At 45.3% G+C, this 19,911-nt stretch overlaps 1 long non-coding RNA gene across 1 annotated transcript; it reads right to left on the bottom strand.

Moving 5' to 3' along the window:
• Positions 1–1,462: 1,462 nt before the first annotated feature.
• On the bottom strand, positions 1,463–19,358 carry LOC115082298. The gene is made up of 3 exons (XR_003854126.1): positions 19,273–19,358; positions 2,727–2,897; positions 1,463–1,558 (listed from the first exon to the last, which is right to left on the bottom strand). It is a non-coding gene; the product is annotated as an uncharacterized LOC115082298 (long non-coding RNA).
• Positions 19,359–19,911: the final 553 nt, after the last annotated feature.

The raw sequence follows: 19,911 nt of genomic DNA, 5'->3' as shown, positions 1-19,911 counted from the left end.
AACAATAAATAGCTCTAAAGGGCAGCAAACAAAAATAACTATTTCATGCAAAGTTGGTTTCCTTCTGCATTTTCAGGGTTTGTTCTTGGCTGGCTGGCTGGTTTTTTTTTGTTTTTTTTATGAAGCTCCCTGCTGCACCACCTAGGGAGTATCTTGCAAAGAGCAGACACACAGACGGAGCCCAGAAAAGTAGTTAGATTGTAAGGAAGGAAAAGGATGCTGAAAAGGAAGGGACCAGTTACTGGCATGCATGAGGGGAGCAATTTTCAAAACAGCCAACCCAGGTGCAAAGTTCATGAGTATTTTCCTCTTGCAGACTTTTGTTCCAGATTTTCAAAGAGAAGGTCCACAATGCACTTTCCCTTTGAACACTGCCCACTCGTGAACTTGGGCTGTGGAGTTTGCACCCGTTTTTATCTGGCTGGGAAATTGAAGAAGCAATATATACCAGACACACTATTTCCTGTACGCCCACCAGGAACGCCTCCCCTGAACCCAGCTCAGGGTACACGCGCTGTGCAACCCCGCACAGTCTTTTAGCCATTTTAAGTGTTGGCAACTGTCAGACAGCCATTTATCAGAGAAAATTGGTTATTTACCTAGACAATTGGCTTTTGAAAATTGTTCTTCAGATTCTGAAAGAGGAAATTTACTTTTTGAAATAACGTTCTGAGGTCAGATCTCGCATTGAAATTGTTTCTTTGTTTTTCTATTATACAGCTTAGGTAGCATCGAAAAAGTTTTATTTCTTCTGAGCTATTTCTGAGCCTAAACCAAGCTAGTCGCATATTTACAGTTACTTTGATGATGTCATTAAACACAACACACTATTTCAGTAAAAAAAAAAACAGAGGCAACCATCCCTAAGTACTAAGCAATCTTTTCAGAGTTGCAGGCTTTTTCCTTTCTGGTCAGAAGTCATAGGAACTATGACCCCATTCCAACTTTTTTTGGGATCAGTTACCATATCAAAACTATATGGGTCTCAAAAGATGTCTTTTCTGGTGCCTCCTTCAGCTCAGTGCAGCATGACATCATCACTTGCAATGCTCCATGGGAGTTTAAGGCTCCTAGAAATGGCGAAGGCCAGTCCCCTGCCCATATTTCCTTCCTCTTTATGAAGGCAGTTCAGAGGATCCTTATGTAGTTGCAAAGTGTGCGAGTAATTTTAGCTAACGTAATTTCCTTTTCCCAGCACTCCCAGAAACAGGGTATAGAGGTTGCAGATACTGTAGAGGATGAGAAAAAAACAGGCTTCTTCCATGGGGGACAACCAAATTGTAAAACCCAAGGGGGATAACACTGAAGGCAAAACTAAGCAGTCTAGAAGTACAAAAGGGAGAAAAACAGTTCAGACCTACATAAATATAGAAAAACAGTTCTTCTCATAAGGTAATTCTCACAAAATCTCAAGCAGCTTCTAGAGGAAAAAAAATCATCAAAACAGATCCCTTACTCTGTCTGAGTGAAATAGGTGAGATCTGGATGCCGGAAAGTTCTTACAAGCCTCCTTCCTCTTCAGGAACCTGGTCTGACCCACAGAGCTCCTTCTCTCCAACTTGAAAAGAAAAGATTAAATTCCTCTTTGGTGGGAACTTCCTCCTGGATGAGCTTCTTATTTCCCTGACTTAGGAGTATTAATCCTCCTGGAACCGACCGGAAAGGACTCCCCTCTCCTGATGGCAGCTGCCCTTTACTTCCTTGGAAACCTGAAGAGAACGGCCCCCTGGCCAACTCACCAGCGTTCCCTGGTAGACGTCCCCTCTCCAGCCCTTCCCAGTGACTCACAGAGTTGCCCATATCATCTCTAACACTCACCCAGTCCCATGCTATCACTCAAAATAACAAAACCTCTCACAGACCCTCCCACTGATTGAAGTTTCCTTTCTTTAACCTATGGAAGTCCTAGTCAGCCTTTCAGAGAGAAACCGCCCAAGTAGTTTCTCTTTGCACACTAAAATCGCCAGCTTACTTTGCTCCTGCTATTTGTTCTGATTTTGTGGGTATAAAATAGCGCACATTCTTTTGAAAATGCCAAGTCTGGGTGGTTTTCCTGCCCTATCCTAACCACCACTCACATACACACACACACCAGAAAAACATGTTTTTTGCACAACTAAAGGCACTGTGGAAACCCACAAGTACTTTTAGTTGGCCAAGGGAGAGAAATTCTCAGAAAGGCCAATTTACCCAGGACTGCGTGATTTACTATTTCCTTTGGTTAATGGCTTTGAAAACTGTTCTCAAAATGATACATACTTTCATCAGAAGTCTTCATTTGCTTTATGAAATAGAAATTTCTGTGAGAAGCATTGTTATGTGTTAGTAACTCAGTGTGGCAGTGACTGGATTCTGTATTTCTCTGCTCAATATATTAGTCAGGGACACACGTGTTTTGTGAAATTACTGTTCTATTGTCAGACTATTACAGGTCCAATAAGATATCTTGTGGAGTGATGGAACACTAGCATTTTTTGGTACCAGAGTATTGAGTCATTTAAGGTTAGGAAGAGCAGATGCTGATGAGAGGGACCAATCTAATTGGTCAAGAGGTCTGAGAAAGGCTACTATGTGGGAGCACCATCTGCACTGCAGCCTCTGACAGCTATGGAGACTATAGGCAAAGGGCCCCACCATGGACAATCGTGAGCTCACTCCTGCTATGCACCATTCTTCAAAGACACGATATTTCTGATCAGAAGTAAAGGTAAAATAAATATACTTACCTGCCCTGGCACAAGCATAGAAAGAACCTGTGCAATACTGCAAACCCTTCTTGATCTCCAGCCTGACATTTGTAATGCCTTTTTACATTGCTCTTTGTGCCTGTCACAAAGTGCTTTTGGGACAATGTTCATTTGCCACTTCTGGGATATCTGCAGGCATTTTCAACTTTTCTGTAGGAGCGTTATAAGGGGAACAGAATGAGATTCAGCTTTTTGCATAGCACAATATGAGAAAAAGAGAAAGAGAGAGAGAGACTAGCTATAAGGCCCTCATACTAGGTAGGTATTTATACCTCTATATGAGGCCCACCTACTTACTCGAGGTGAGGTTTAGGTATTAGTGTAGGGGTTAGGGGCCACTTTGACATTCAGTGTGTGACGTACAAACAGAACAGTGCACTCTTGTGAAGATTTGATGACCTTCGGAGTGAGGAAACTCACCCAAAGATGAGATTTGTGCAATGTTCTCTCAGCCTAACTTGATGGACTCTCTAACCTGGGTAACATCAAGCTAGGTTGAGAGAACATTGCACAAATCTCATCTTTGGGTGAGTTTCCTCAGTCCGAAGGTCATCAAATCTTCACAAGAGTGCACTGTTCTGTTCGTATGTTGCACTCTGCATGTAAAATTGGCCCCTAACCCCTACACTAATACCTAAACCTCATCTCAAGTAGCTAGGTGGGCCTCATATAGAGGTATAAATACCTACCTAGTATAAGGGCCTTACTACTAGTCAGTCTCTCTATCTCTTCCTCCCCCCCCCCCCCCCACCCAAAGTGCTTGTAGGATGAAAATACAACAATTCTGGCACTTATTGCAAAGTGCAAACAAGTTAACACAGTTTGCACTAATATCTATGCAAAGCATTAAGATAGCACACTTTGCAATAAACAGCCTAAAACACACCCCTTTTCCTATCGCATGCAATATTTAGTGCATTTTGATAAATCCAGGCCTAAGAGCTTGACCAATGGGAAAACTGAGAGGCCAACGATGTAAAATCTACTTGGTTGAAATGTAACAGAACTCACAATGTGTTATACTGTGCTGCTGTTAAGTTTGCAATAAAAAGTTTATACACAAATAGGGGAGGGGGGAGTAAGGATGGGTAGAAGCAAGATGAGTGAATACGAATAAGAAATAATTGTATGCCAAGCCTTTGTTTGATCTGTTTTATTCAATAAAGAATGTTTACACATAAAATCTACTCAGGGTTTTGGAAGACTGCTGGAAAAAGAGAGAGAGATGTTGGACAGCAGAAGTGCTGCTTGTGAACCTGCCCTTAGGGCTACTGTCCCCTGCAGATATACAATGAATTTAGGGATGTGCAGGGAAATAGTTTTCATTTTGCTTCGTTTCTGGATATTTTTTATTTGTTATTTTTGTTTCCTGGGCGCTTTTTTTGTTTTAGAAAACAGTACACGCTATTTGCAAATAGCATGCACTATTCACAAATAATGTGCACTATTTTCCAAAACAAGTGAACCCACACATTTTCAGGATTTTTTCAGGGGAAGATCGTGCATTCATTTCAAAGTAAAACAAATCAAAGCAAAAGTGCTCTGCTTGGAAGTCCAGCCTGAAAGGGTATCAGGATTACAAAAGGTATTGTACAAGTTAATCATAGGAAGGGTCATTTCTGCAGGTAAAACAGTCCTTTACCCATGGAAATGGGCTTTTACAAAATTGCCCACCCAATACGCAGGTGAAAGTAGACAGGCAGGGCTTGTATGTGCATGCTTTTATCTGCAATGGGCAGAGGGGTTCCCAGGGGCTGGGTTGGACTGGGGTTAGCAATTATGTACATATTTGTGTATTTTCCAAAGCTTGCATTAGATTGTAAGCTCTCCAGAGAAAAAAACTGTCTCATATACCTGCACAAATTAACAGGAGTAAATGTGTGCAGGTAGTTTTTTTCTGGGATTATTTTTGATGGAGAAAGAGATGCGTACTGCCTTTTAAAAATGAGTGCAAAGTGTGCGGATAATTGACTTTGCAGGAATGAGGGAAGTTCCAACAGTGCCCCTCTGAGTGGAAGATAAACAGATTTTGCTCAGCAAGCTTTTCCACTGCAAAATCCAAAATGTGAAATTCTGCTCTTCTGTACTGGACATAAACATTCCAATCTGAGGATCACTCTGTACATTCTATTGTTATTTTTAAGGGTTGCATCATGCCTGGAGCACATGCCTGGATGGGGTGGGCTAAACTATATTAAAAATAAAATAATAAAAAATAAATACCTTTGGGCGTCCATTGCCGTTTGTGCTGTTCTCTAACATTAGAAATTCTGCTTTTGTAGGCCTGTGGCTTGCAAGTGTGACTCGGCGGAGCTTGGAAGGGGAAAGAGAGCTTGGGAGTAACCTCAAAGGCACCTTTCAGACTTTGGGAGTGGTCTAGACCTAAACGCATTTATGAAGATAATGCAGAGATTTCCTATGGAGCTGGCGCTTCCTTCTTCAACACCCCCACTCCCCCCTTTGCTGGCAGGCGCAGGTTGCCGGAGTGCTGTCAGCCTTGGAGGAGATCCAAACCGATGGTGTCACTGTGGGCTACAAAGACAACATGAGGCGGAAATTCCCTGCCCTAAAACTGAAACAAGCCTTGAGCCTGCACGACTGGGTGGGTAGCAAAATGCCTAAAGTGAGATCTCCTTGCAGACTCCAGCTGCCTGCGAGGAACACCCGCCTAGCTTCCTCATGTGCGACCCCCCATCCAAGCCCATCTTCATCTGCTTCCTGCAGCAGATTCCTGCCCATCTTTTCTGCCACTGCCATCCCAGCTCCAGGGCACAGGGCAGTAACTGTTTCTGAGCACCCGACTCCCACTTCCTATCAGAGCTACTTGCCGGCCAGGATAAAAGATGCAGAAAACCTCTTGTTTCCTGCCTTTACGTTTCTCAGTCTGACCCAACAGATCCAAGCACACAATGCTGCCCCAGGAGGTGGGGAAGGAAAGAAGGAAGACCGTGCTATTTACTGACCGTTTTAGTTTTGTATTTTAGGGAACATGAAAACTGGCTCAGGACCTGTCCCTTTAGAATTATGTCTTTAGATCTCTTTCTCTCAGCTCACTTCTCACCCCCCTGCCTCTATTGTGCTGCTGTGCCCACGGATACAGCGGCAGGAGCTGTCCGTGGGCTGTTAGCACCATCCACCCTACTGCAGCCTTCTCCCTGCTGTCCACTGTTGCAGCAGAACAAGAGGGCAGCAGAAGGTCACACAGAGGGCAGGGAGGCTCTTCTCGGCATCTGGACACACCTCTCTCGGCACCTGCCATGTTCAGATTCAGAACAGCTTTGCAAATACGGAGGCTGGGACGCCGCCCACCGCCTGTAGTGCCGGCTAAACACAACATGAAGGGCCTGGTTCACAAAGCCTTTATTTATTTTTCCAGAGACACATAATGGGAGAAAAAAAAACAAACAAAAAAAACCAACCAAACCTTAGCGAATCAGGACCTAAGGGAACGCCTCCCCCTCCCCCTGCACACACTTTTTCATTGAATCACCCGCAATCAGAAATATTATTGTGCAGTACTAGCACAGAGGTAGGCAACTCGGGTTCCCCAGTGCCACAAGTCAGTTGAGTTTTCAGGATATCCACACCGACTCGTGGCACTCGGGGACCAGGGTTGTCGATCCTTATTACTGCAATTAAGCACTTTCATTGCAGGTGCTGATATCATGTCCTTTCCCCCCTCCATCAGCATTGCAGTAGCTTCGGCCCAGATCCTCCTGAGTCGCACAGGAATGAGAGAACCATGGAAGCGAGGCTGGAACCGGACAGTCCCACCCTGCTGGAGTGCAGAGAGCAGCAAAGAAGACAATTTTGTAAGGCATATTTTGTGCACAAAATTAGTCCACATTCACTCACCCTTCCTTTCTTTCCCCCTCTTATTAACAGTAATGACTTTGAGGTAGATTTTAAAAGCCCAGCGCGCGCACCAATTAGGGGATACGCGAACAAGCGGAGCTTGCCGAGCAGATTTTAAAAGTCCACCCAGAGATGCGCGTATCTCCTGCAGCAGCACGCACATCTGCAAAGATTTCAGAAAGGAGCGCGGCGTGGTTTGGGCAGGACGTGGGCATTTCGGGGGCATGAAGCAGAGATGTGCGCGTAAATGCTCGCATGCCCTGGTGCGCCCCGAGGTTCCCTGCCGCATAACTTTACTTCTGCTGTGGATCATGAGTAAGTTAAAAAAAAATAAAGAAAACTAGGCATTTCTGCGGGGTTTTAAGGGTCGGGGTTAACCGGGTGGAGTGGAGGCTATTAAACCGGGGTTGGAGGCCCTATCTTTTAACTGGGTGAACTGGGGACGAACTGGTAACACTGGGAATGGCACATGCGCGCGCCCACTTCAAATTTGGCGCACAGGTGCACAGGGCCAGAGTATTTTACAACGTGCGCGCGAATGTGATAAAATGGCCGTGTCCCTGGGGTGCTAGCTGACGTACGTGTGCGCGCGCGTAAGCCCACACGCCGGTTTGAAAGTTCCCATCCTTACGGGCAGAGAAAATGAAAGCATTTACCGTTCTAAAAATGAATGCATGCAGGAGCTGCCATTGATGGAATACAAACTGAGAAAGATTCATGGTTAGCTCCGAGAGTTGTCCTATGAATCAGTATTTTATTGTCTGAAAAAAGAAAACAATTTTCCAGGAAATCACTGGCAGGGACAGCCTCCGATGGCAGCCTGAACAGTTCGCTCAAGGTGAAGTATCATCTTACTTTTTATGAATTAAAGCCAGCTACTTGTGTTAAGTCCCCCAGGTGGAGTCCTCAGTGCACGGGCAGATCAGGCTTTAATTAAAAAGTCAATCTGACTAAATCTCAGAAAGCGGAGTCTGGATTTTACAGTACTGAATGCTGTATTGTATGTGGAGTATGTTATCCATTATCTCTTCCATCTAATCCCAGGAAAGATCCTTGCTAACTCTTCTTCTGGGACTTCAAGGAAAGCTATTTTTAGCTCCCATGCTTGCACAGCTTGACAAGCATCCCGGGCTAGCAGATTTTGGATTGGTTAAGTCCATGAGCTGTTTTAAGCTAAGCATGCCATTTGTATATATATATATATATATTTAAATTTAAAAGTGTACAACTTTTAAAAGGCTCTTTCAGAGCACAACATGCACTGATAGAAGTTATCATTAATGACAGGCTGCTGATCCAAAGTCTTACTAATACTGGCGGTTATTGCTGTGCAGAAAGTTGAATTTTTCATGAGTGGGTAACGGTTATTCCTGAAACACTTTGAGACTCTACGACACCATCCTTCCACAGGAGCGGTTATCATGCGAAACAGAGCCACAAGCAGCATCACACACTACGGGCCTGACTACTCCATATAAGAGAAGCTGCTAGGAACGAATTCAAACAAGGACCGCCTACGTGAGTAATGTCTTTGACACTTAACCGAAATCCTCAAAAAGTGTAGTATAATCCCACAGACAAGTCAGACAAAAAAAAATCAAACAGGATGTCACTAAAATGATTTGGTGAAAAATATAGAGATGAAGTGTCACACAATTGTGCTAGACTTGCAATATCAAGAGAAGGTAGCACCTCGACAGGACTTGGGAGTGCTGTAGGTTTCTACCAGTTTCTTTGAATCCTGCCAGCTACTGTGAGCCACTCTGTCCTCTACTGACGTGACCAGCCTGATGCCACTGCCTGAGAGCCTAAGACCTTGGTCTGTTGCTCCGGTTCCCTGACAGAGTGCCCGCTCTGCCACTGGAGTCCCATCCTCTTCTGACATTATCTGGGGCTGCAAGCTGCATTTAAACCAGCCAAAGACAATGGAGGTGCTCGCGCCATGTGCCTTTCTGGCATGCAAAAAGGAGCTTGCCCCTTTCTGCACCCCTTCATGTGCACCCAGAGTAGATGATTTTTCATGTTATGAATCCAGTCATTTCCCCTTCTAGCAGCCTTTCCAGTGAGGTATCATCATTCATTCATTCATTTATTTATTTATAGCTTTTATATACCGAAGTTCAGGTAACAGGGTTACTTATCAGTTCAGTTTACATTCCAACAATGACAACAATTGTCTTACATTGAACAGGGAAGCGAACAACTTGGATGAACATAACTTGGAAGAACCAGAGAAATAAAGAGTAGTAGTAGCTGGACTTGTGGGGTATCATATACCATTATTTGGTTATGGAATTTCTGGCTAGTTGTTTGTTTAGTCTTTATTGTGAATTCTCCTCAAGCTATTCCTATAATAACTGGTATGGATACTGTGATACCAGGATACAAATTATATCACAATGATAGGATGGTTCAAATTGGAGGAGGTGTGGCGCTATGAGGGCATAGACGCAGACAGGATAAAAGTTCTGTAAGAACAAAAATATATATTTTTCCATACCCTTTATCATTTTGGTTGCCCTTCTCTATCCCTTCTCTATGATGACCAGAACTGCACACAATACTCAAGATGAGGTTGCATCATGGAGTGATACTTATTTTCCATTCTTTTCCTAATAATCCCTAGCATTCTATTTGCTTTCTTGGCTGCTGCTGCTGCACACTGAGCAGAAGATTTCATCTTGTTATCAACGATCACATCTAGATTCTTTTCCTGAAAGGTGACTCTTAATGTGGAACCTTGCATTGTGTAGCTATAATTTGGGTTACTCTTCTCTAAGTGCATCACTTTACACTTGTCTACATTAAATTTCATTTGCCAATTTCATGCCAGGTCTCCCAGTTTTGCAAGATCTTCTTGCAATTTCTCACAATCTTCTCGTGATTTAGCAACTTTGAATAATTTTGTGTCATTGGCAGACTTAATCCCATTTCCATTTCGTTTATAAAAATGTTAAAAAGCCCTCAAAGGTGGTCTATTGAACAGACTTTCCTTTTACCCTTCACCCCTGAAAGCTTTCCGGGGATGTCTCTTATACTCTTACACTCTTCCTACCCCATCTTGTGCTCTTTACACTGAGCTTTTTTGGAATTCGATCAGTGTCACTTGTTTAATGCCCCTCAATGGAAATTCTCCCGATTTGCCCCTCTCTGGCATAATCCCTCAATTATGGTGGGTGGACATCTGCTTAATTGGCCAGTTTGGCAACGTAAGGGCATATGGTTCCTTTCCTCTGTATCGCATAAAGAGAAGTTCTCCTTGCCTGTTTCTCAGTTCTGTGCCTGGTTGCAGCTTTGCAGTGCATTACATGATATCTCTCTGTCTTCTTTGCATATAGATGATCCCTCTTTTTTATTTACTATCTATCGTGACTATGGAGGCCAAGGTCATTTGGCATCAAGGTTTTATAAGCTCTTGAAATCTTCCTCCCTACAGTCCTTGCGGGGACTGCAGACTTTGTGGTTATCTGAATTCCCTGATCTGTCGGGCCGCGTGAAATGGGATTGTTTTTGGAAATTCTCTGTTGCATATCACTATCTTCCAGTTTGACTCAAACCTCCTTTTTTGTGTCACATAGGGCAGTGTGGACCCCTTGGAAACTTTTTCACGCTGGGTTAATCTTCTCATGCTTGCTGGTCATGCTCTATGCCTAAGGCCTCCCTGTCGCACATGCTTTTTTTTTTTGCCCTATTGTATCTTCTTTTTGGCAACATATTTGGACATCAATTTCTGCAATTTTAGATCTTTCCTACCCTATTACCTACTGCATTGTTATATTGCATGAGGCAACTCCATTCCTTCGCCTCTCCCTCCCACGACGTAAATTGCTTGACTTTTTAATAACAGTAGCCATGCATCTAATCCTGGCCAACTGGAAGCATAGTGATCTGCTGTCTGCCCAATTTTGGTGGAACTCTGTATGCTTATACAGTAAATACGAAAAGGCAATGGCTGTAAATGTAATAGAATATCTCAATGGGTGCAAGTGTGGAAGCCCCTCGACACATACATTGAGTCGTTGTAATTCTAATACATGTGGTTAAGGGGGTAGTTTGTTCTATTACTTTCCTCTTTTTTTTTTACTTTAGCGATGTTGCACGCTCCATCCGTGCCCGGCCCACACATGGGCCTGCTCACCCCGCTAGCTCCTCTGCAGGTCACGGGTCGGCCACCCCAGTGGCAGCCGTGAGCTCCTCCAGGCCTCAGCATCCGCGGTGGTGGTCGCCGGGCCTTCCACTGTGCCCCAGAACTCACGCCGGAGTTCGGCATCTCCAGTGGCGTTGGCCATGCCCCATACGCGCGTGTGTGCGGACCGCCTGGACTCTTGTAGGGCCAGGGGTGGTTCCTAGCTCCGCGGCGTGCCCTGATTGAACGTACAATATAAGGAAGTCCCTGCCTGCACTTCCTTGCCTTGGCAATCGGGTTAGCACTGTAAGTGTACTAGTTTGCCACCGTGTTCACAGTCTTGTTCCAATCTTGTTCCAGTCTTGTTCCAGCCTTGTTCCAGCGTCCTACTGTTCCAGCATCCTACTGTTCCATCCTTGTCTAGCATCCTTCTGTTCCAGCATCTGTCTGTCCAGTCTCCCCAGGTAGTACCCTCGGACTGTCTCTCTGTACTGACTGTAATGGATCTGATGTCAGCTGGGCAGAGACATCAGATAGGAGTTAATAATCTGTTAAGGATCTCCTAGGGAGTTAGCAATATCTTATGCTACGACTCCTGAGAAGGGAGGAGTTAGCATTCTTGTTATGTGCGAACTCCTCAGGAGGGAGGAGCTAGTACTCTGTTATGGTTAAACTCCTATGAAGGGGAGGAGTTAGCAAACTTGTTAGGAAAGCTTCGTGTAGAGCTAGGAGTAGCAATCTGTTGTGTACTAGCTCCAGAAGGAGGTGGAGTTAGCAATCTGTAGTAGATCTGTTGCTGAAGACTCCTGGTAGGAAAGGAGTAGCCATCTGTTACCAGTAGAATGCTTGGAGAGGACACTCAGCTGTAGAGGAATGTAGATAGGTGAATCCTTGGGCCGATGGCAGATGACTGCGCCCCCAGGAGGATATCCTGAGAGGGACCACCGGCCAGGCTTGAGTACGGAGACAGACACAGAATTCTTTTATTAGACAGGTAGTAGAACCACCAGAGGTGGCAGTAGTGAGCTGCTATGCCCGGTAGGGCTGAAGTCCCTCAGGTACTGGAACCACAATTCCAGGTTAGCTGAGCTGTAGAGAATCTGTAGATAGTGAGTAGACAGGTATATTGTGTTCATAGCCAGAACTGGATGACAGATCTCACATAAGGTCTTTAGAAAGCTCAGCAGCTGGAAAGGGTTAGGCCCTCGAGGAGCAAGTACCTGGTTCCAGGGAAAGCTCTGAGAGAGCGATGGTAACTCACAATTGTCTGTATCTGTGATAGCTTCCAGGCAGTAGAGAATCTTCAGAGTGTTCAGGAACATGGACCCTCGAGGAGCGAGTACCAGTTCCTATCTGCAATCTGAAATAAAGAAAAGAGAGCGAGGCCCCCGAGGAGCAGGTACCCCTGGTAAGCCTGAGGAGGCAGAGTAGCTTAGGTAGCGAAACCCTTTGCTAACTCAATCTGTTAGCAATTTCGGAGACCTTTTATATTGGAAGCGGATGACATCAGTTCAGGGGGACGTCCCTGAGGTTCGCACCCTTGCTGGTACATCATTCGGAGCGCGCGCCCTACATCATCAGGAAAATGGCGGATCCACAGTATCGTGCCACTCCGGGGACGCTGGAGGAAGATGGCAAGAAGACGCTGCGGCAGCAAACTGTCCATCAGGCCCAGAGGGAGTTGCCACAGTGGTAAGGAGGGCGGACTGAGGGAGTCGAGCAGCGAATGATGCAACACTGACCTCGACCTGCTCCTTAACTATTCTGTTCGCTGCCTGCATCCTGACCTCTGCCTGCCTTGTGACCTCGTCTGATCTCTGGAACCTGACTCCTGATTCGTTGACTATTCCTTGGACTGATCCTCGGATTCTGACCTCGGCTGCCATTGACCACGTCTCCTGATTCTGGCTTTGTCCCTTGCCTTGTCATCGCCTACGCTGTACTGGCCTTCCTTGCTCCTTCAGACCTACAGCCTAAAGTCCGACCGTGCTCCCTTGCTGCTCGTGGGCACGCCTCTCTACTACCTCTCCAGGAGACCCTGAGAGGCCCACCTAAGTCCAAGTGGCCCGGGTTCCTACGGGCTCCATCCGGGGGGACTGCGGGCTTCCAGTGGTGAAGCTTATCCTAGCCTCTGTCTCCTCCTGTGCTCCACCCCCTGGGGACAGGTGCTTCTTGGTCCCTACCAGGGAGCCGTTCTACACTGCTCCAGGACAAGGGTCCACCTCCAAGTGCAACAAGCGACATCTAACAGTATCTTTAACAACTCCCCATAAAGGTTACTATGCAATAACTTTTTTTCACCTCTTCTCTCTCTTTTTTTATGTATCTTTTGCTTTCTTGACCCCTCTTTAGAAGTTATAAATCCCTGTACCTTGATATTGTGTATATATTCTTGGTTGATCCTTTTTCAATAAAAAGATTTGAACTAAAAAAAAATGTTAAAAAGCAGTGGTCCCACTATTCATCTTTCTTACGTGAGAAAATGTACCATTTAGACTACTCTCTGTTTTCTATCTTTTAACCAGTTCCCACTCCTCAATAGGACACTTCCCCCTACTCCATGACTTTTTAATTTCCTAAGACGTTTCTCATGAGGAACCTTGTCAGAAGCTTTCTGGAAATCCACATAGACTGTATCAACTGGCTCACCTTTTATCCACGTTTATTTACACCCTCCATAAAATTGTAGCAGATTGGTGTGGCAAGACTTCCCTTGGCTAAAACCATATTGGTTTGTCCTCTTAAACTATGTTTATCTATATGTTCAGTAATATTGTTCTTTTTTATAGTTTCTATCATTTTGCCTGGCACAGATGTCAGACTCACTGGTCTGTAGTTTATTGGATCACCACTGGATGCCTTTTGAAAAACTGGCATTATATTGGCACCCCTCCTGTCTTCATGTTACGATTTTGTGAATCCTTGATGGTTAACAGTCTTACCTTTAGGCCAAGAGGAAGGATAAAGGGTGGTAGGTAAGATGGTGTCCACCCGGCCAGCTAAAGCACACCAGGAATGATCCAAACCCGGTCCTGGGTTGAGACAGGTAGCAAGGCAAGAGTAATCCAAGTTCGGTCCGGGTCGAGGCAGGTAGCAAGGCAAGAGCATTTCTGAGAATGTTACTCTGGAGGTTCTGGGCTTCAACTTGGCTTCAAGAACCTTTCTCCTCCATCTTCTTATGTCATTGGTGCCCACATGTACCAAGACAGCTGGCTCCTCCTCAGCACTATCTAAAATCCTGTCTGTGTTGTGTGAGGTCCACCATCAGGCAGGCAAGTTATGAAGTGATCCTCAATTTCTCCAGCCACCGTCTATCTATATTCCTAATAATCGAATCACCAACTATATCAGCCATACTAACCCTTGCCTCCTGGACATGTGTCCCTTGAGACATATCCTCGGTGTGAGAGGATACTACTTCACCTTGAAGACAAGTGCTAGCTACAGGATTGCTTCCTGCCCCTTCAAGGTTATGCTCTCCTTCCAGGTAACCAGCTTGAAGAAGAGACCACTGAGGGAAGGTATGATAGAGGTCGATAAAATAATGAGTGGAGTGGAATGGGTAAACACAAATTGGTTGTTTACACTTTGAAAAAGTACCAAGTTCTATGGGACATGCAATGAAGTTACTAAGTGATACATTTAAGACAAAAAGGAGAAAATATTATTTTACTCTAGCCATAAATAAATTCTGGAATTCATTGACAGAGGATGTGGTAAAAGCTGTTAATGTAGCTGGATTTAAAAAAGGTTTGGACAGGTTCCTGGAAGAAAAGTCCATAAACCATTATTTAGGTGGACTTGAGGAAATCCACTGTTATCCATCTAAATGGCTTTTGAATATCGACCTCTCTATGTGTAATTCGGTGGTTTCCCAACAGACCTGGTTTTCAGGATATCAATAATGTGTGCATGAAAAAAGATTTGTATACATTTGGTGAGAGAACCAGGCCAATTTGCACATGTTGGTTACCATGAAAACCTGACCTGTTTTAGAGGCCACAGGGAATGGAATTGGGAAACATTTTCATAATTCAGTAACAAAGAAGTTTGTGAAAACTTGTAAACATAGAACAGTACTGTAGACCCTCATTGTACACCCATTAAAAACATACCTTTTGGTGAAGGTTTCCTAAGTGAATCTTAAAAGGACTCCACTGGATCTGGCCCAGAAGTAACTGCCTGTATGCAGAAGACCCAGATTCAATTCCCTGACTTGGTTCCTGCTCATTGGGCCAAGGGTGCTTGAGGAAAATGTGAAGGCAGCATTCACAAACCCCCATGAGGAGGCATGTGACCAGTTCTTGCACAGTATGACACCCAGCAACTGGCTGAAAAGTGCATGAGTATCAGAGTCCACATAGATCCATGGTCTGTGTTGTGTCCCTCGATGGATGGACTAGACAGGTGAAGGGATAAAGGCATAATAATGAAGATGTGAATGAAGGCTCAGGTACTGTGGCCCTAGGTGGGGGTAGGTTCTGATTGAGTCCAATGGAGAAGGAAGATATTACCCAGATCAAACACATCTAACTTTATGTGGGGACCCCCTAAATAACCCTAGAATCCTGCCCTAGGAATTAGACAGCTAGAGGGAGAAACCATCCTTCCTAGAAGTGGGGGCTAGGAGTAAGTTAGGTGTGGACTTTTGGGTTGCAGTGAGGAGCTCTTTTGTTTTTGTCCTGTCTCAGTGAGGCCTATTCACCTCACGTGGCACTAATTGGATAGAGGAGATTCCTTACAGGGCACTGTTCCTGCCTGTAAGGACCTGCCTCCCTCTTTAGAAGGAGAGACTTTGTTGAGATGTTGATCCATTTTGAGATTTGGTTGACTGGAGGTGAGAACCTGGAACCACCCTGGTGATTGCTGCTCCCCGGATCCAGAGGCCAGGGAACTGAAGACCTGTGAGCACCCATCTAAGGAGAATAAAAAAGGCTGCAAGGACGGTATTCATGCCAGAGAAGATTTTTGGACTTTTTTCTCTTTTGTTGTGAGGAGGTTTTGATCAACCCCTCCTCACTCTGGGACTGATGCTGCCCAGTTCTGACCTCTTACATCAGGCCTTTCCTTTGGAGAGGTCACATCATCTCCATCCTAAGGGACCAAGTGCAGGCCGGATCTAACATGTCACCTAATTTAAATAGAGAATCATGCGCATTGGCGAAGGGCCGGTGCGTGCGACGGGAGAGCGGGCGTTTGTCCACTCTCCCGCGGACTTTACTGTATCGGCCCGACAGTTGTACATGACTGGACATTGATTCAATTTTTTTTGCAAAAATCGGTACATTTTATTTGAACAGCCAGTACCGTGTCCCACTTGTTGTCCCTGCAGAACAGCATCATAGAACATCAACTATGTGACGGAGACACCCTCACAGTTAACTCAGGTAGGATTTTTCTATGCTGAAGGGGATCCCCTCACCAGTTTGATTTCCATAATCATGTGGGCCTCTTATGCACTCAGTACAAGAGTGGTAAGCTTAAAGCCCAGGGGACTTGAGCTCAGGACCACCTACACAGGACAACCTGCAGCTGTAACTCACACACAGGCCGATACAGTACAGCCTGTTCTTGGACGCGCGTTTTCCCTTACCCCTTATTCAGTAAGGGGAGGAAAACGCGCGTCCAATCCGCGGCACCTAATAGCACCCTCAACACGCAAATGCATGTTGATGGCCCTATTAGGTATGCGCGTGGGATACAGAAAGTAAAATGTGCAGCCAAGCCGCGAATTTTACTTTCAGAAATTAGCGCCGACCCAAAGGTCAGCGCTAATTTCTTCCGGCGCCAGGAAAGTGCACAGAAAAGCAGTAAAAACTGCTTTTCTGTGTACCCTCCGACTTAATATCATGGCAATATTAAGTCGGAGGTCCCGAAAAGTAAAAAAAAAAAAAAATTTTGAATTCGGCCCACGGCTGTCGGGCCGAAAACCAGATGTTCAATTTTGCCGGCGTCCGGTTTCCGAGCCCGTGGCTGTCAGCGAGCTCAAGAACCGACGCCGGCAAAATTGAGCGTCGGCTGTCAAACCCACTGACAGCCGCCACTCCTGTCAAAAAGGAGGCGCTAGGGACGTGCTAGTGTCCCTAGCGCCTCTTTTTACCCGGATCTAACGCGTCACCTAATTTAAATAGAGAATCGCGCGCATCGGCGAAGGACCGGTGCGTGCGCCGGGAGAGCAGGCGTTCGTCCACTCTCCCGCGGACTTTACTGTATCGGCCCGACAGTTGTACATGACTGGACATTGATTCAATTTTTTTTGCAAAAATCGGTACATTTTATTTGAACAGCCAGTACCGTGTCCCACTTGTTGTCCCTGCAGAACAGCATCATAGAACATCAACTATGTGACGGAGACACCCTCACAGTTAGGAAGGATTCACACCACCGCCTGGTCCATAAAGCTCTGCCTTCACCCCCACAGAAAGAACCCATAGCCTGGGGACAAGCAGGATGGGACAATTTTCTCCTCGCAATTCTTCGTCATCCTTGCTTCCTGTTTTTCTCTTCCTCTCTTCTCTCCTCTTTTACTACCCTATTTCCTCATCCTTGCTCCATTAATCACCGCTTCCACTATTCCCTCTGCAGTCTTCTCTGTCTCATCTGCCCCTTCTTCCACAGTTTTCTCTTTTCTCTTCCCCCATCCTCCACCTCTTCTCTCTCTTTCCCAGATCCCATCATTTCCTGAGTGGTCTTCACGTTCAGCTTCCTCCCCTCCCCTCTCTGCACAGTTTCCCCCATTCCTGTCTCCTGTCTGCTCAACCCGCTCTGACATATCCCCCTTGCTTAACCCCTAGTCTCTCTCCTCCTTCCCCCTATGCATCCCAGTTTCTTCCCTGCCCCCATCCCACCCCCCTCCACCTGGAGTACTCGCTCACCCTCAGCTAGCCTTAGGAATGGAAACCTGTTCCTCCCCTCCTGACTGTGTCTACGCCGTGTGAGCCTATTGAAAACTTTACAGGTCAGCACGTGTGGGCTGGCCTTGGTGCAATTAGTGCTGGCAAGAATTGATTGTTCTGTTGGTGTCTTATTGCATTTTATATGTCCCCTGGTACGCTTCCTTTTTATCCGACTAAAATTTAGCCAGATGAGTGACTCAAAATTCAAAAAACTGCCATCTAGCTAGATACCTTTTGAGTTATCCGGCTAAATGTCTTTGGGGCCGATGCAATAAAAGATGAGCCAAGAAAATGCGTTCGTTAGGAACGCACGCGTTTTTAACGCTCACGCAATTTGTCGTCGGTAACCCGGATGCAATATTTAAATGAATCAAAAATGAAAAGTGCGCAAAAAAGCGGAACGCCCAATATCGCGTCAGCTCCTTTGAATATTGCCCTTCGGTATAGATGCAGCTAGGAGAGGTGGAAGAGGCTTCCACCATGCCACTTCTCCTTCTGGCTGCCCCTACACTGCAGGACACATAAGTCAACTCCATCCCTACTCCTTTTCTCTTCGGCCGGCCCTGCATCCTAGGACCCAGAAATTGGCTCTGCGCCTGTATCTTCTCCCTAAGGCTGGCCACATGTGGGAGCTGGCTCACGTCTCTGCCTGTCTTCAGGCTGGTGGTATGACTCGTGGGGCCTGATGTGGATGAACCAGTGGCACCAGTCTAATGACAGCCCTGAGAGTAAGACTGACATCCTCAGTTACAAAAAGAACAAATCATGAGCTCTGCATTTTCTTCCATCTCGGCAGTAAGCAAATGTTTATAATAATAATTTTAAGTAGCAAACTGAAAAGCTATGAGCAGGCACTCAGAGAGGAGTCACATGTACAGTTTGAAGATCCCTTTTTTGGACAATGACATTTAATATCAGAGGGACAATACACAGCAACAGACAGAATTATGATTTACTATCACATTGTTCTGTCTTGGGAGTATCAAGCTTAGCAAGCACAAAGGACCATGCCAGCCCTGGACCCTGTTTTTAAAAGTGATTCTCCCATAATTTGCCTGTGGTCAAAATGTATGGAATGCAGAATACTAAATTACTTCCAGCAGTACTATCCCCAAACCTTTAAAACTTATAGAGAGAGAGTGAGAGTGAATTTAATTTTTAGTGAAATTTTGTGATAGTGGAGGTGTCACGTCAACATCCCTAAAAACCAAAGTCATAAAAGGTATAACATGGGAAGCTACAGTATACACACTTCCCTATGCTGCCCTACCAGTGATGTGCATCCATCTTGGAAGCAGATAATATGGCTTCAGCCTTTGTGACAAAGCAATTGCCTGCAACACCTTAGCAGAATAATCAGATATCTACATTGAAGAATGCAGCTGCCTGGATTTTTTTTTCTTTTTGACAATCTCAAATGTTGACACATATTCTCATTTAAGCAAAAACAAAGAAGCACTGCTGGAGTTTCCAGGATCGAAAGCACCGGGTGACTCAGATGCACCAAATGGAAACACTGAAGGAAGAGACATTGAAAAGTTACTTTTGCTTAATTTAGAGATTTCTATTGCCCGGGTACACCACTTTGTGGCTGTTACAGAGACAGAAGTGTGGCTTGGCTGAGAATGAAAGGTCCATCATAACTTACCAACTCCAAGAATGTATGCGAATCCTCAAAGTGCACAGGCGTAGAGCCGGTGTAGACTGCCAGTGTCTGCCCTGTGGACATGTGAGTTCCTCTGCCATGAAGAACAAAGAATCCACAATTAAACTTCTTGACACTGGAGCCATTGCCTGGAAAATCAAACTAAGGTTTCTCAGGCAATCTTTTACTTTAAGATCATTTAGATTAGAAGAGAATAATAATAATCCACAATCAGCAAAATCAGGTAGCCAGTTTATCGGGTATGTCATTGTTCATTAGACAAAGAAGGATCCAATTGGCAGGTGAAGGAAGCCTTTAAGCAGCGAGCAGGAGATTGAAAGGAGAATGGGAAACAAACACAGTTCTGTCTGTTCATATTTTAATAAAAGAAGGAAATGTAAACCCTACATTTGCATGGGCGGATTTTCTAACACTTTTCAACATTACCCTATCGGAAACCTAATCAGGATCTGGTCATGTTCACCAGTGTACTGTACAGCAGAGGTTCCCAGCTGTGGTGGCGCAGGAGAACATCAGGCGCGGTGTGAAAATTTGGCCTCCCACAGAGGAAAGACGGAGGAAGGTCACGGACGCCGCTGCTGGCAGCAAAACCCTGCTTTCTTGCCCCCCCCCCCCCCTCAG

Source organism: Rhinatrema bivittatum, chromosome 1, assembly GCF_901001135.1.
Source record: "Rhinatrema bivittatum chromosome 1, aRhiBiv1.1, whole genome shotgun sequence".
Classification (NCBI taxonomy): Eukaryota; Metazoa; Chordata; class Amphibia; order Gymnophiona; family Rhinatrematidae; genus Rhinatrema; species Rhinatrema bivittatum.
Note: the sequence above shows the minus strand (reverse complement) of the source record. Positions and strands in the feature narration are given on the sequence as shown.